Source organism: Macrobrachium rosenbergii, chromosome 4, assembly GCF_040412425.1.
Source record: "Macrobrachium rosenbergii isolate ZJJX-2024 chromosome 4, ASM4041242v1, whole genome shotgun sequence".
In the NCBI taxonomy this organism is placed as follows: Eukaryota; Metazoa; Arthropoda; class Malacostraca; order Decapoda; family Palaemonidae; genus Macrobrachium; species Macrobrachium rosenbergii.
Genome location: NC_089744.1, coordinates 63,477,135 through 63,491,963, shown reverse-complemented (window position 1 = coordinate 63,491,963; position 14,829 = coordinate 63,477,135). Strand labels below are relative to the sequence as shown.

The following is a 14,829-nucleotide window of genomic DNA, read 5'->3' as shown; positions in this document are numbered from 1 at the left end:
TATAGACAGGGCAAGGAGGCCAAACTTAGCAACGTTAGCTCAGACGAATCATCATGAGAATTAAGTTAAAATTAGTCTCTCTCTCTCTCTCTCTCTCTCTCTCTCTCTCTCTCTCTCTCTCTCTAATCATCTCTCATTCGGAAGATATCGAACTTGTTTTCCGGGTCTTTGCTTTTCCAAATGGTATCTGTTCGACCTTAAATTCTCCAATCGACTATCGCCCCAATAAAACTTTGCTAGAGAATTTCCGATAATCTTCCGGAGAATGGAAAGTCAATAATCCACTTCTTCCATGCCTACAGCAGTCTGTCTGTCTATTTACAAATATATAGAGGGTTTAAGACTTTGCTTGCACTTGCATGCCCGTGCATTTTTACAGGAGGGGGTGGTTAGGATTTATCTGCCTTCTGTTATTTACTTTCTTAGACCTATGAAATGGAATGGAATATAAAATTTCAGCCAAAGGCCAAGCGCTTGGACGTATGAGGTCATTCAGCGCTGAAAGGGAAATTGAGGGTAAAAATGTTTTAAAGGTGTAAGAGGGAAACCTCGCAGTTGCACAGTTAGGAGGGGGTGGAAAGTAAGATGGAAGAAAGAGAATATGAACGGAGGTACAGTAAAAGTACTGAAAGAGGTTGCAGCTATGGGCCAAAGGGACGCTGCAAAAAACCTTAAGTAATACCTACTGTGCGCAGCGTGAGGTGCACTGACAGCACTACCCACCTACAGGCTTAGGCCTAAGAGCCTAATGCTTATAAGACACTTTCAGTAATACTCTGGCTGTCAACGCCATTTACCCATGCAATACTCTTACTTTTTAGTTAATAACTGTAAGGAAACTGCGAAACGCAATATCAGATATCATTACTCCTGTCAACACAACTCCAATACGGCCGGATCTCGAGGCCTAACACTTGATGGTCTACTGAGGAGACTGGGAGGAGACAGTAACCATTAAGGCTGGTTTTGGGGGTCCAGCTTCTTTCATGTCTTCATGGAACGTATAAAAAACATCCACTTGTAAAAGGGACGCTGTATCCTGCTTTAAGAAGAAGAAGAAGAAGAAGAAGAAGAGGGAAAAAAGGACAGGAAACCATCGACGTTACCAGTCACAGCAGAACGACTAACAGGGGATAGAGGACGGAAGGAAAAAGGGGGAAGAAGGATGAAGGGGGAATAACACGAGGGGGAAAAGAGGGAGGTTGATAGGCGGTTGGTGAATGATTGTGGAAAGGGCCTACAGAGGGAAAGGGGAGGAGGGGAGGAAAGGGGTACTGGTCTTCATTTATCACAAGGCTTTGTGAGCTTGTCTGCTTGTTGATCCACACACCTCTTGCACCCCTGCGCCCACGCTCTGCTCTGCTCTGCTCTGCTCTTCTCTCTCTCTCTCTCTCTCTCTCTCTCTGTGGTGTGCGATTTTTGCAGCAGCCTCTCTCTCTCTCTCTTTCTGTGCTGTCAGATTTTCACCGCTCTCTCCCTCTCTCTTTCTCTCTTACTAATGCAACGGCCTTCATAAAGTTCGCAGTATGTGTTTGTATATAAAGTTCATGCGCGAAAGAGGGAAAACAAATTGCAACATCTGAATTCTCTCATATTCTACTCAGTAGTTTTGCAACTTCGCTTCTGCACTATTTCTCTCATTCATTTCACTCCAGAACAACCCGTCCCGGTACAGATTAGAAAACAAGGAAGGAAAGAATTACATAATTTAATTCCATAACACAGAGCGGCGTTTTTATAGAGTGTTATCAAAATTATTAACGACATACGGCTCCCTTTTTGCGAGACACGTTTCCCCTTCATTACCATTCTAATTCCATTACGGAGGGATTTAAGTTATTTTACGTAATTACTTCTGCAGTAATTACATCTCATAGTCATGTAAGAAACGCCGGAAATCTGCAACATGGAAAATTCAATAAATTCCAGCATAAACGTCAGCTCAACATGGACTCTCTGTTGGAAAATACGGAAATTTGGTCAAAGGCCGGGCCTTGGGCACTTTAGTTATTCTGTGCCAGAAGAGAGAGAGAGAGAGAGAGAGAGAGAGAGAGAGAGAGAGAGAGAGAGAGAGAGAGAGAGAGAGAGAGAGAGAATGTAAAATTTGTCACTTCTAAGATCAGATCAGACCAATATACAGTACTTTCTCTTCACTGTCTCGAAATCAAACTCCAGTATGACTGCAGCTACTCACAAGCGCAATTGCATCAGCAATCAGCTGCAGTACAGCAACATGATTTGAGAAGTTGTCAATCATGTCAAAAGTACAAGGGAACCTTAAACAATGAAAGACACGGGAGTCTATTTCAAACTGTTTTTCTGCTGAGACCTACAAAATCGTGATAACAGTACAGCACAAAGTTCTATATACTCCTGAGATCAGTGTACGGACAGAGCAGAATACAAATGTTCTTTTTTTTTTAACACGTACAACAGTGTTGACTATCAAAAAATTTACTACATTTTTATACATGGTATTTAAAATGAAAATAATTAGATGTGGTGCGCGAATGTTATTCAACTACATTACACCCATATTAATCTTATTATTTCAAAACTGCAATACCGCAGTAATCTGCCAGATGTTACCTCCCACACACTGTATAAAATTCCTGGACGCCAAAATACAACCTCCCTCTCTCTCTCTCTCTCTCTCTCTCTCTCTCTCTCTCTCTCTCTCTCTCTCCAGTGTGAGGATTCCAGTCTGCAACAAAGAAACAAAGAAAGGGAGAAAAAAAAATCTTTTATACAAACGAGAATTTTCTATCTTCTTTTTCGCTCTCGACTTCAAATATGTTACGTTTCGCACTGTTTACTGGCCTACATTTTTGGTTTCATTTCTTGGCGTGAGCCGAGCTCACAATTGCAGCGACATACCGCACTCGGAAAATCTGGATAACGTGAAAAATAAAATAAACAACGTTGGGGGGGAAAAGTGTCACGCTATCCTACCTTCCACTTTTCAAAAAAAGGGAAAAAAAAAGTAAGACTACATGGCACTTACGACTGTAAAAGTTATCAAACTGTATGCGCGAGTATATTGTAGGTGACATATATTCGGATGAAAGTTTGCTGAGTATGCTATAATATTTATCCTATACAATTTGTTTACATATACTTACACACGAACGCATACACAAAAACGTATACATACATATATACATATATATATATATATATATATAATATATATATATATATATATATATATAAAATTTATCCTATACAATTTGTATATATATATAAATACGAAGTGGATACATAAAAATTTCTCGTGTATATATATATATATATATATACAACGGATACACAAAACTACGTGTATATGTATATATATATATGTATATATATATATATATATATATGCATGTACATACAGTATGTGTGTGTCTTTGCATGTTGACCTACATGACAATAAGACGGCGTTTAAATTCTCACGTATTACGAATACGACAGGGCTCCAGAGAAATGTCTAGGTAAATTAATTACAACTTGAAGGGAGGTAAAGGTTTAAAACATTGCCTCGTCAGTACTGTTGCATAACTTAACAAGAAAAATTTTTATTATTAATTTCTCAACTCTCGTAATTGCCAATGAATAAGTGATATATCTGTGATGAATAAGAGATATATGTCTACCACCGGCTTATGACCGGGTCCCCCAAACCGAATATGAACGATGCCAAACTTAACAAAAGCCACAAAATATGATGCTGGAGACATTTTTCTGTCATGGTGGGGCACCATCACAGCACCACGAGTCGAGTTTGCTCAGAAAGAGAAATGAACATTTGAACAGACTTTTCAAGCAAGGCCAGAGTACAGAAAACTCAGTTCCCTTGTCAGTTTAAGCCTAAGGACGATAATAGGAGGTAGGACACAGCCACTGAAAGTTTCACGCAGCTCTTAATCTGCGAAAGATTATTTGAATAAGGAAGAAGAGCAGCGTGTTGTGGATTCAACAGCTTAGCAGTTACGGCAAAGAGGTAAACGCTGACCAATGGAAAACTGAAGCGGGAAGGAAATTATTATACAGATGTGTGCATGGTAAAAAAAAAAAAATAAAAATAATGAAAGCTGACTGGTGGGAAATAAAGCAGTGAGCAAACTCCACAGTTTAGCACCTGAGAGAAAAAATTGGCCAAAACAGGAAAAATTGAAGATGGGAGAGAATTCCACAGCCTGGGAGTTGAAGCAAAGAAATAAATGCGACTAACATCTGCAAACATCGCTAAAGATTTAAACCCAAATAAACACATTGTTATCTAGTCTGCCAATGACTCATCTCAAATATTTACAGTCAACAGCACACAAGCAATCGACTCACGGCAGCTGTCTGCACATCTTATGCTTATTAAAGCAAAGCACGAAAACAGTAATAATTCACAACAATACGCGAGACAGAATATTTCAGAAAGGAGAGAGTATAAAAAAAAAGTCAACATGAAAGCAAAGCACGCAAGCAAAGCAGCGCTCTACTCATAAAACTGCATAACGCAGCACATTCAACGCTGATAAATTTAATGCCCGTAAAAGAAACGAATGGAAACGGGACTTTGATCATAAATCCTAATCAGCCTTCGTTAAAAGATAATGAGTTTAGAGACCACGTCATTAGGAACATCAAAACTGCCATGCAGTGAATGTAACAAACAGACAAAAGAGACCCGAGAAACAAAAAAGAAAAAGAAATAAAATCACGCTTTATTATGGCAATGAAATAAAGTCCCTGGACATTACTTCGGCCAAATTAATAACCTACTCCATATAAAATGGATTCGGCAATCATTCCCAACTGTAAGGGCAAATGTCAACACACACACAAACGAACGAACACAGGGCATTTCATATTCTATATATGTACACAAATGTACATATATATAATATATATATATATATATATATATATATATATATATATATATATATATATATATATATATATATATATATAATATAAGGAGCCCATAACAACATAAATTGTAGAAGTTAATGCTATATTTCAGAGACCAACTGTCGCTCTCTTCAGGCGGGTAATGAATGAGAAGAGTTACAGAAAAGCGGTATTTATACCAAGAGATTCAGAGGTCAGCCGTTACGTCACCCAGTTGACAATTTCTCTTTAATCTTCTTAATCGCTGGCTGGAGGAAGATTTTATTTGTGATATCTGAGTCCTAAGATATATATATATATATATATATATATATATATATATATATATATATATATATATATATATATATATATATATATATATATATATATATATATATATATATATATATATATATATATATATATATATATATATATATATATATATGTACACAGTGCATGTGAGCATTAATTTTAGGTAAAGCACTAACAATTTATACTGCAGACAAAATCAATCGTAACTTATGTAGAAAAACACACACAAAAAAAATATAGAGCCATTTCTTACAATTAGAATGAACAAACACAAAACTAAAAAGGAAAAATAAGAGCACACCTCTGGAACACGCATAAACTCCTTACGCTGGAATTATTAAGACATACACTCTGACCTACTCTGACCTATGACAAACCATTAGAAAGAAAAAGAAGTCTTTAAGAACTTGTAAGCGGGAAGGCGCAATGGTTCCTTTGGGGTAGTAATCCTAATCTGAGGTTTTACCATTAATAATGGAGAGAGAGAGAGAGAGAGAGAGAGAGAGAGAGAGAGAGAGAGAGAGAGAGAGAGAGAGAGAGAGAGAGAGAGAGAGTTAAAATAAAATGCTTTATTCCACTAAAAGTGGTTATTACATACATTTCAGAGAGAGAGAGAGAGAGAGAGAGAGAGAGAGAGAGAGAGAGAGAGAGCGTAGCCCTCGTGTCGCTCGTGGGTGGCTATGCGCGTGCATTAGAACGGCCTCATAAAATTCGCCGTAAATCATAATTATACATATAAAATGGACTTTTTACGACGGAATTAAGCACAGCTTTCACAATTAAGCTAATGATTTACGGGACAGGTATATGACCCGTACAGTGAACGCTATATAATGGACTCGTCATTATAACCCCACAGGGGGTTCCCGTCTCACGAGATTTAAAGAGACAACCTCGAAATCTAAGACGCTGTTTAAAACCTCTTTTTTGTCACACTTCGTGAATGCTCCTTTGGGGTTTGAGGTTCTAAGGCAATCAAGGAATGCCAGGCAGGAAAAATGCATTTATTTTAATTTGGCGAAATACTGTAAAACGTAATACTTTTACAGTACTGGACAAGGGGTATTTCCCTTTAAGGCACGTGTAAAAAAGGAAGTGTACAATGAAGTTAAACGAATACCAATGCATATATGTCATATATATATATATATATATATATATATATATATATATATATATATATATATATATGTAAGTATGTATATTTATGAGTTTTTATCACATCACTGTGACATTTTTCACATTCGGAAACATTAAGCGACAGATGTCGTTTAATATCCATTTCGTTCTACCCCGGAAATAATACCGTAGGTTCGTCACCTGGCAGATTCGATCCACTGACAGTAGGTGTGCATGTATATCGTATAAATAAATATGTGTATATATATAAACATGTATATATATATATATATATATATACATACTGTATATGTATACATATATATATACTAGCTGACCAACCCATCTGTGCCAGGGAAAACTCTGAAGGACTCAGAGAAATTTTCTTGCATCTCCTTTTAATTGAGAGAGAGAGAGAGAGAGAGAGAGAGAGAGAGAGAGAGAGAGAGAGAGAGAGAGTTTGGTTTGGTGGAGGTGGCTGTGCGAGGTTGAAAGTGTTGGTGTGTGTGGTGGTGGTAGTGTTGGAGTTGATGGTGGTGATGGAAGTGTTGTTTCCAAACTGCCAAATAATTAATTCCAGACCTCATTTAAAACAACTACAACAAAATACATCACTGTACATCTAGAATTCCGAAGGTAAAAACGAAGAAGAAACGAACAAATTAATAAGGAAATTCGTATCTGAATCAATAAAAAAGGAAACACCATACATCTTGTACGTCTGGCTTAGCCAGCAGCTACTACACATGTACGGATGGAGAAGGCGCCCTCGGCTTCGGTTACTACAGAAAGCGGAACTCTACTTACAGAAATGATCGATACAGGTTTTCAATGTTGATATTATCGAGGTAATTAACGTTTATATTAATAATTATCATAAATTATGATTAAAATTCACGTAAATTCTGATCAAAATTTGATGTTACAGGGGATTTATTGTTGCAGGTTAATCATACGTCTGACAATGCCTGGAAGGAAACCTGGAGCGGTCAGGCGAAAAATAACCATTAATCCATAAAGCACCTGAAGGAAAACCTGACGGAATTGGTAAAAACGAAAATTTCATTAAATCTGTCTGTTTGATGTCTGTCACGGGGGTAGGGGTTTGATTTTGAGTTATAAGCTTCCTGGGGTCACATAGGGGCCGAGTGCCAAATTTTGTCTGGGTCTGTCAAGCGGTTCGGATTTTTACAGAGCACGAACATACAAACATTCACTTTTATAAATACAAGATATATAAATACACATATACATTAATCTGGCCACTAACGAATACGGCTTGTGCACATAACGCGTGCAGACACCTACTTCGAATAATTTCACTATTCTGAACAGGAAGGCAATGAATTAAAGCCCAGTTACCGTGCTCTCCCAATGCTCATATCAACACGTCATGCTCGTTGATTGCCGTCATTACACTTTCAAAACCCGAATGAACAATTTCGCATTTTTCACAGTCACGACCACTGCTTACGCCTGTATGAAGCGAACCGGCGAAGGATTAAAACGTAAATGAAAGCATTTTCTTAAATTTCTATCTTTCGCTAATCTTAGAGGCCTCCGTTCGTAAGAAAAAACAAAAAAGGATTCTAACGTATTCTATTAAGCTGGGATTGGAATATAAAATTTATGCCAAAGGCCAAGCACTGTGATCTATGAGGACATTCAACGCTGATAATAATGTTGAAACAATTATTGTTAGGAGAGGGTGGAAAGTAAGATGGAAGAAAGGAACGCTGCAAAGAACTTTAAGTAATGCCTACAGCGCACCGCGTGAGGTGCACTGAATGCACTACTCCCATTACGGGAGTATTCTTCTGAGGGAGATTGATAAAAGTGGAGAGAGAAGGTGGGGAGAGGGGGGGAAGGAGGACGGCATTAAAATTTTAGGAAGACAACAAAGGCACATTTGAACGCAATCTCGATTCTCAGTAGAATTTTTATTATGCGCTTTCGTATTCCATCACTACAAAAAAAAGAACAAAAAAAAAAAACGCCCCTTGTTTTATCTTTATCAATAGTCCATTTTACGTTGAGGGAATCGCATAAATTATGAAAATGAGAATGTCTTCAAAACCAATATTCCCCGACTGGTTGTTACGCCGAGCCGCATTCCACATCAAAGTCTCTCATGTTTCATCAGGGTCGAAAGTCCCCGACGCCACCAGCGGGCGAATCGCCCTTAAGCGCGTTTGGTCTGCATGCCAAGAGCACCGGCCGCGTATTGATTAACAACACACAAACATATCAAGCTATGAAATGCATTATAATAATAATAACAATATTAAAAATAAAAACAATAATACTAAGGATAATAATGATAATGCAAAAGGTAAGGCAATCAAAATCCACGATTATATAAATAAATTATATTAATAAGTAACAGATAAAAACAATAATATACAATATACATATATATACATATATACATATATATATATATATATATATATATATATATATATATATATATATATATATATATATATAATAATTGTGGAGTTTTATTACATAAAAGTTTATCACAATACTACGAATTTCTTAGCCTTCACAAAAGGTAATATTACATATTATATAATAATAACGATGCTTTTGTACAAAAGGTTGTCTTATTACAAGAGTCTTATTACTAGCACTATTTTCCAACCAATTTATGTCCCTTTCCATGAACTAATCAGGCTTAATAATGTATAACAAAAATCATAAGTCTTAAGACACAAATTTTCAGAAAACACCACTGAAAAATAGTCCAATTCTGAAGCTTTAAAAAGTACAATCCAACCTCGCTATTTTTAATATTTGCTCTGCAATTTCGTTGTAAAAGTCATGTCTCGTGTGTGCAATAAACAATAACTCACTGACTTGAGCAGTTATGAGCAAAATAATTATTGTCGTACATTTACTGTCACAAGTACTTCGAAAGAGGCAAACGAAGAAAGCAAGGCCAATGTGTTGCATCATTCACCCTCATCCTTCTGCACCAACTCTTCTTGCTTTTTCACTTCACCTTGAACCTTCAACCTTTTCTTACATTCTTTATTATCGCCGTCCTACTCCATCGAAGTTTTCAAGTCTCTGTTATCTCCCCTCGTTATTTTTCCTTGTGTTTCTTTCACGATATCTCAGAAATGAAATCACGCTTCAAAGTGAAATTCTGTAAACTCAGCGAGTGAATGGAGATCATCCCATTTCTCTGAATGATTTGATTTATGAATACTCGGTCTCATAACAGCTGGTGAAAATAATAAATATAATGCACAAAAGGTATATCTTTTTATATACCTGTTTATCACATCAAATAAAGTAAGTGGACAGGGGAAAATGTTTAAGGAAAATTAAATATCACAGGAACTAATAAGGGTTGCCAAGACATTAAATAACTCATTTAGTATATAGAGTTTACTAGTCAAATTTACCTTTGGAATAAGTTTGCCTGTGCAACGTCTTGAATCAGTTACTAATCGTTCATAGAGGCTTGAACTCGACGAAATGCCTTCTGGTTGCTTCTGCGCTATAATTCATGAATACCTGATGTATTTCCTATTCTGGGATACGTGATGTATATATGAATACCTGATGTATTTCCTATTCTGGGATACATGATGTATTTCATTTAGTGTATTTATAGATTTTCATGTGAATAGGTATGTATGTATATATGTATGTATGCATGTATATATATATATTTATATATATACACATGTATGTATATACACACATACATATTTACATGAAAATCTATAAATACACTGAAGGAAATATATCACGCATCCCAGAATAGGAAATACATCAGGTATCATATATTATATATATATATATATATATATATATATATATATATATATATATATATATATATATATATATATATATATATATATATATATATATATATATATGACAAGGAGACACAGGGAAATGCAAGGAATAAAGTCGCTTTAATCAGTGAGCTTATGAGTCAAAGATTATGTGATAGTTCCATATACCAGAAAGTCGGTTGCAAACGAGAAAAGATAAACGACAAAACGATCATGGCAATTAGTCCGTCTCTGAGCTTCTAATTCTCTTGATCTGAATTTCGCATCTGACAAGCAAATTACTTTGTCGATATTATATATATATATATATATATATATATATATATATATATATATACATTATGTATACATATATATATATATACATATGTATAAATATACATTATATACATATGTATGTATATATATATATATATATATATATATGTATATATATATATATATATATATATATATATATATATATATATATATATATATATATACATACACACACACACACTACATATATATCAAAGTAGATGCCCATTAATACACATACGAAGATATAAATTTAAACGCTCAAATAAATACACATACAAACACACTAACTTTATATACATACACATAAACATACGCGGACATACAGACAAGCACACACACATACATGTAGACACTGATTTCTTAATTTGCTATTGTGTGATTTATAAAGCAGCTACAGTAGAATACAGTTATATTCTATTTCATTTAGTTCGTGACCAGCAACTAGCAACGCATTCCAATAGTCATCTAAGTTTGTAATAGGGGACTTTATCCTTTATTACTTGTATTTGTGTCTTTAGAATGAATTAAACACTAGACCTACTGAGTAACAGTAAAGATCTCTCTATCTCTCTCTCTCTCAAGATATTGCTATAACGTTCCAAACTCGACGTCCAGACTAGTTAAATTTAATGTAAATGTAGTTTAAAATCTCTTAAAACGAATAACATCATAATATCGCATCAATAACCTTTCAGAGTCAATACATAAATCCGGCAGACGAAGTACTTTTATTAGAATGAGTGGAATAGAGAATAAACAATATACAAAAGAAGAAGAAGGAGAAAGGGAGAAGAAGAAGAGGAGGAAGAAGAAGCAGAAGAAGAAGCAACACAAATATTATAACAAGGAACAGAAGGCAGATAACAAGCCCAGTATACAAGTCTATCCATCGATCGCATTCCTCACGGCCACTGTCCCATTAAGCTTTCGAGATCGTCATTAAAACAAAACAAATAAATAAAACATATATACGGTAATAATTTATTTCTGATGCAGCGTCCCAAATAAATTTCAAGCGTCACTCTAAGTATGAATAAGATTCATTTGGTTTCACGACAGAAAAATAATAATAATAATAATAATAATAATAATAATAATAATAATAATAATAATAATAATAATAATAATAATTTCAAGAGCCACTCTAAATATCAATAAGATTAATTTGGTTTTACGGCAGAAAAAAAAAATAATAATAATAAACAGAGCATTAATATGAAGGAAATGGCTTTTCTTTATTAAAAAAAATTGTTGATATGTGACATTTGCTGGCAGCCCTGTTTATTAATACGACATTAAGTATCACTGACTATGACCACATCATTAGCGATTAATTAAGGGCCGAATTTACAATACCAATCCAATATGTATTGGAAAACGTCCATTATCAGAGGGAACGACCTAATTTGGACGGAAACAAAGGTATTCCTCAAATAGGATTATGGTTTTTAATTTTTGCTTTGCAACGGACAATAATAGAGGCATTGAATGAATTAACAACGGCCTCCAAATGAAAATAACAAACACACAATGGATTCATATTCAAAATCGCTCACAAAATGAAATTCTATATATTGTCTGCAGCATTAACATTGTGCTGTAATACGATATCATAGTTCGGTTAAAAAAATTCATGCCCAACCTAAATTACAGGATACATTTATCAGCTGTAGTACAATTAATGTTATCTTCATCCTAGTGTTGGCAAGTGTTATTCTTATAGGTCTTGTTCTCATGAGAACACAGATCTCAAGTATTCTCACAAGAACACACATCTTTAATGTTGTCATAAGAACACACCTTAACTGCTGTCATAAGAGCACAAATCTTAAGTGCTGCCATAAGAACGCAAATCTTGAGTGTCCTCATAAGAACACATATCTAAAGTGTTGCCATAATTATCATCACAGATCTTAAGTGTTGTCAAGAGAACATAGATCTTAAGTTTTGTGAAAAGAACATTGATCTTAAGTGTTGTCATAAAAACACAGAACTTAAGTGTTGTCATAAGAACAAAGATCATAAGTGTTGCTATAAGAACACAGATCTTAAGTATTGTCATAAGAACACAGATCTTTAATGTTGTCATAAAAACACAGATCTAAAGTGTTGTCAAGAGAACACAGATCTTAAGTGTTGTAATATGAATACAGATCTTGAATGTTGACACATGAACACATATGAGGATTCTCCAACAAAATTATATACATACATATATATATTACATATACATATATATGTATATATATGTATGTATATACACACACACACACACACATATATACATATATATAAACAATTAGATCAAAACAACAAAAGAAATAAACCGTCTAGGAAGAATCACGAGCAACAATGCAACAAATCTGAAATAACAAAAAAGGACGACTGAAAACTAGGTCGTGAAAAATACACGATGAGGTCAAAGTCCCTGACCAAATATTTTGAGAAAGGATTATAAGTATCTATGACAGAGGGCCAATGTAAATATCAGAACTTCGGGAGAACAAAACACATGAAAACTAAGGATTCATCGTCTCCGTTGCCCTGATCACGGCACCATTTTTGGTAGGTGGAAGACGGGAAATCTAGTATTACTGATACTTCATTCGTCTTCATGGGAAGAAGAAGATGGTACGTAAAAGAAACGGCTTAAAAGAAATGGCTTCGTAAAAGAGGAAGGAAAGGAAAGACGTAAGAAAGGTTGTTTCGTAGCAAAAGAAAAAGATGAGGCGGAAGAGAAGGAGGGGGGGGGGAACCTCCTAAGTAGAACAATTTTCGCGCCACCCTAATGAGAGGTGGGCGTGCCGTCGTCGTATTTGCGCGAAGCGTCTGCCCATCCCCGCGGATTAAATGTCACATCACGAACAACCAATTAAGATTAACTTGATATACGCGTGCATTATGAGAATAACGCGCGATGTTTATTTTGCTACAGATTATGCAATTACCCCGTGAGTGAACGGCCAGACGGAACGCCCCGCCCCCTCTCCCCTCCCCCAAGCCCCGCCCCCATCCCAGAATGTGACACCGAGACTCAAATTGGGCCAGAATGAGTGAAAACGATCAAGGGTTTTAATGAGCGGGTTTAGGGAAGACATGTCCCACTTCGCGACAAGACGACTCTTCACATGAACGATGGTCTCGGCGACTCGGCACCAAATATGCTGCTCGCATTTATGCGCCATAAAAGGTCTGATCTCGGCGGAAGACCATAATTTCATGCCTCCCCAGCTGAATTTTTCAGAAGGGTTGGTGGATTACGCGCAGGGTTTTACAGCGCTGTCAGGCGGAGCTATTAGCAAAATAATAAACCACTCAACCACGAGATGCTGTAACATAATTTCTTTGTAACTGTCAGATGAATTTCTTAAGCAAAAACTAAATGACTACAAAGACAGTATTATAACAGATACAAGTTTAAAAATCTACTACCAAGGAGACACCTACGAATCTTTCTTCGTTACACTGGAATGTATCTTATACTATATGAAGATATTGTGTTCTGAGATCCTAAAATAACATCGTTTCAAAATATTTAAGTATTTTTCAAACAGCATGGATTCTAAAAAATGAAAGAAGTTGCTGTTCGTCTTAGATATCTTGTTGAAAATAAGAACAGGTCTGCATGTTAACCATATTTCTCTGCCATATCAAATTATAAAATATAATTATAAAACATTCTATTGTCACAGAATTCATGAAGTGAAAGACTTAACTGCCATGTATGATTAGAGAGGTCTATGGATGCAGTCTTTTAATATAACGTGTTGTCTTACTTAGCAAGATGAAATTCCTTTTAAAATAAATTGCATTCACTGGTAATCTCCAATACGAGAGTTAACGTAAAATTAAAAACAAACACAGAATGCCAGCTTTAGATACAACACCTCTCTCTTTCTCTGTTTCATAACCAAATATTAATCTATAACTACGACACTATTAAAATTACAGAGACGCAACGGAAAATAAGTAATAATAACAATAACCTTCCCTGAAAAAAAGAGCAGGAGTTACTTAGGGTACGGTGACACATTTTGCTTGACAATATAGAGTCAAACTTCTGCATTAGTTCAGTAAGTTTCCAACTGCTTCCAATTACAACTTCTCCATGAATTTCACTTCTTTTCCTTAGATTGTAATTACGATCGAGCTACGAGAACCTAAACATGTGTGTAGGCAAATTGCCAAGCACGCTCGTTTTCTTAAGTAAAAACACTGACCGATAATTTAAATACTATTGTTACCTCATAGAAAATTGCAAATGAATGGACTATGCAAAATGAGATAATAATGAACACGCTTTCTTTGTACATCGAATAGGACACCAGTGCCCGATAACTCATAATAATCCAAACAAAAAGAGATTACAGATTTCTAAAATTGATATATTATATATATA

At 35.4% G+C, this 14,829-nt stretch overlaps 1 protein-coding gene across 3 annotated transcripts in view; it reads right to left on the bottom strand.

Annotated features, from left to right (window-relative positions):
- The window catches only part of LOC136835067 (teneurin-m-like), a 555,645-nt gene that overhangs the window by 88,053 nt on the left and 452,763 nt on the right, over positions 1-14,829 (bottom strand). The window lies entirely within an intron of this gene.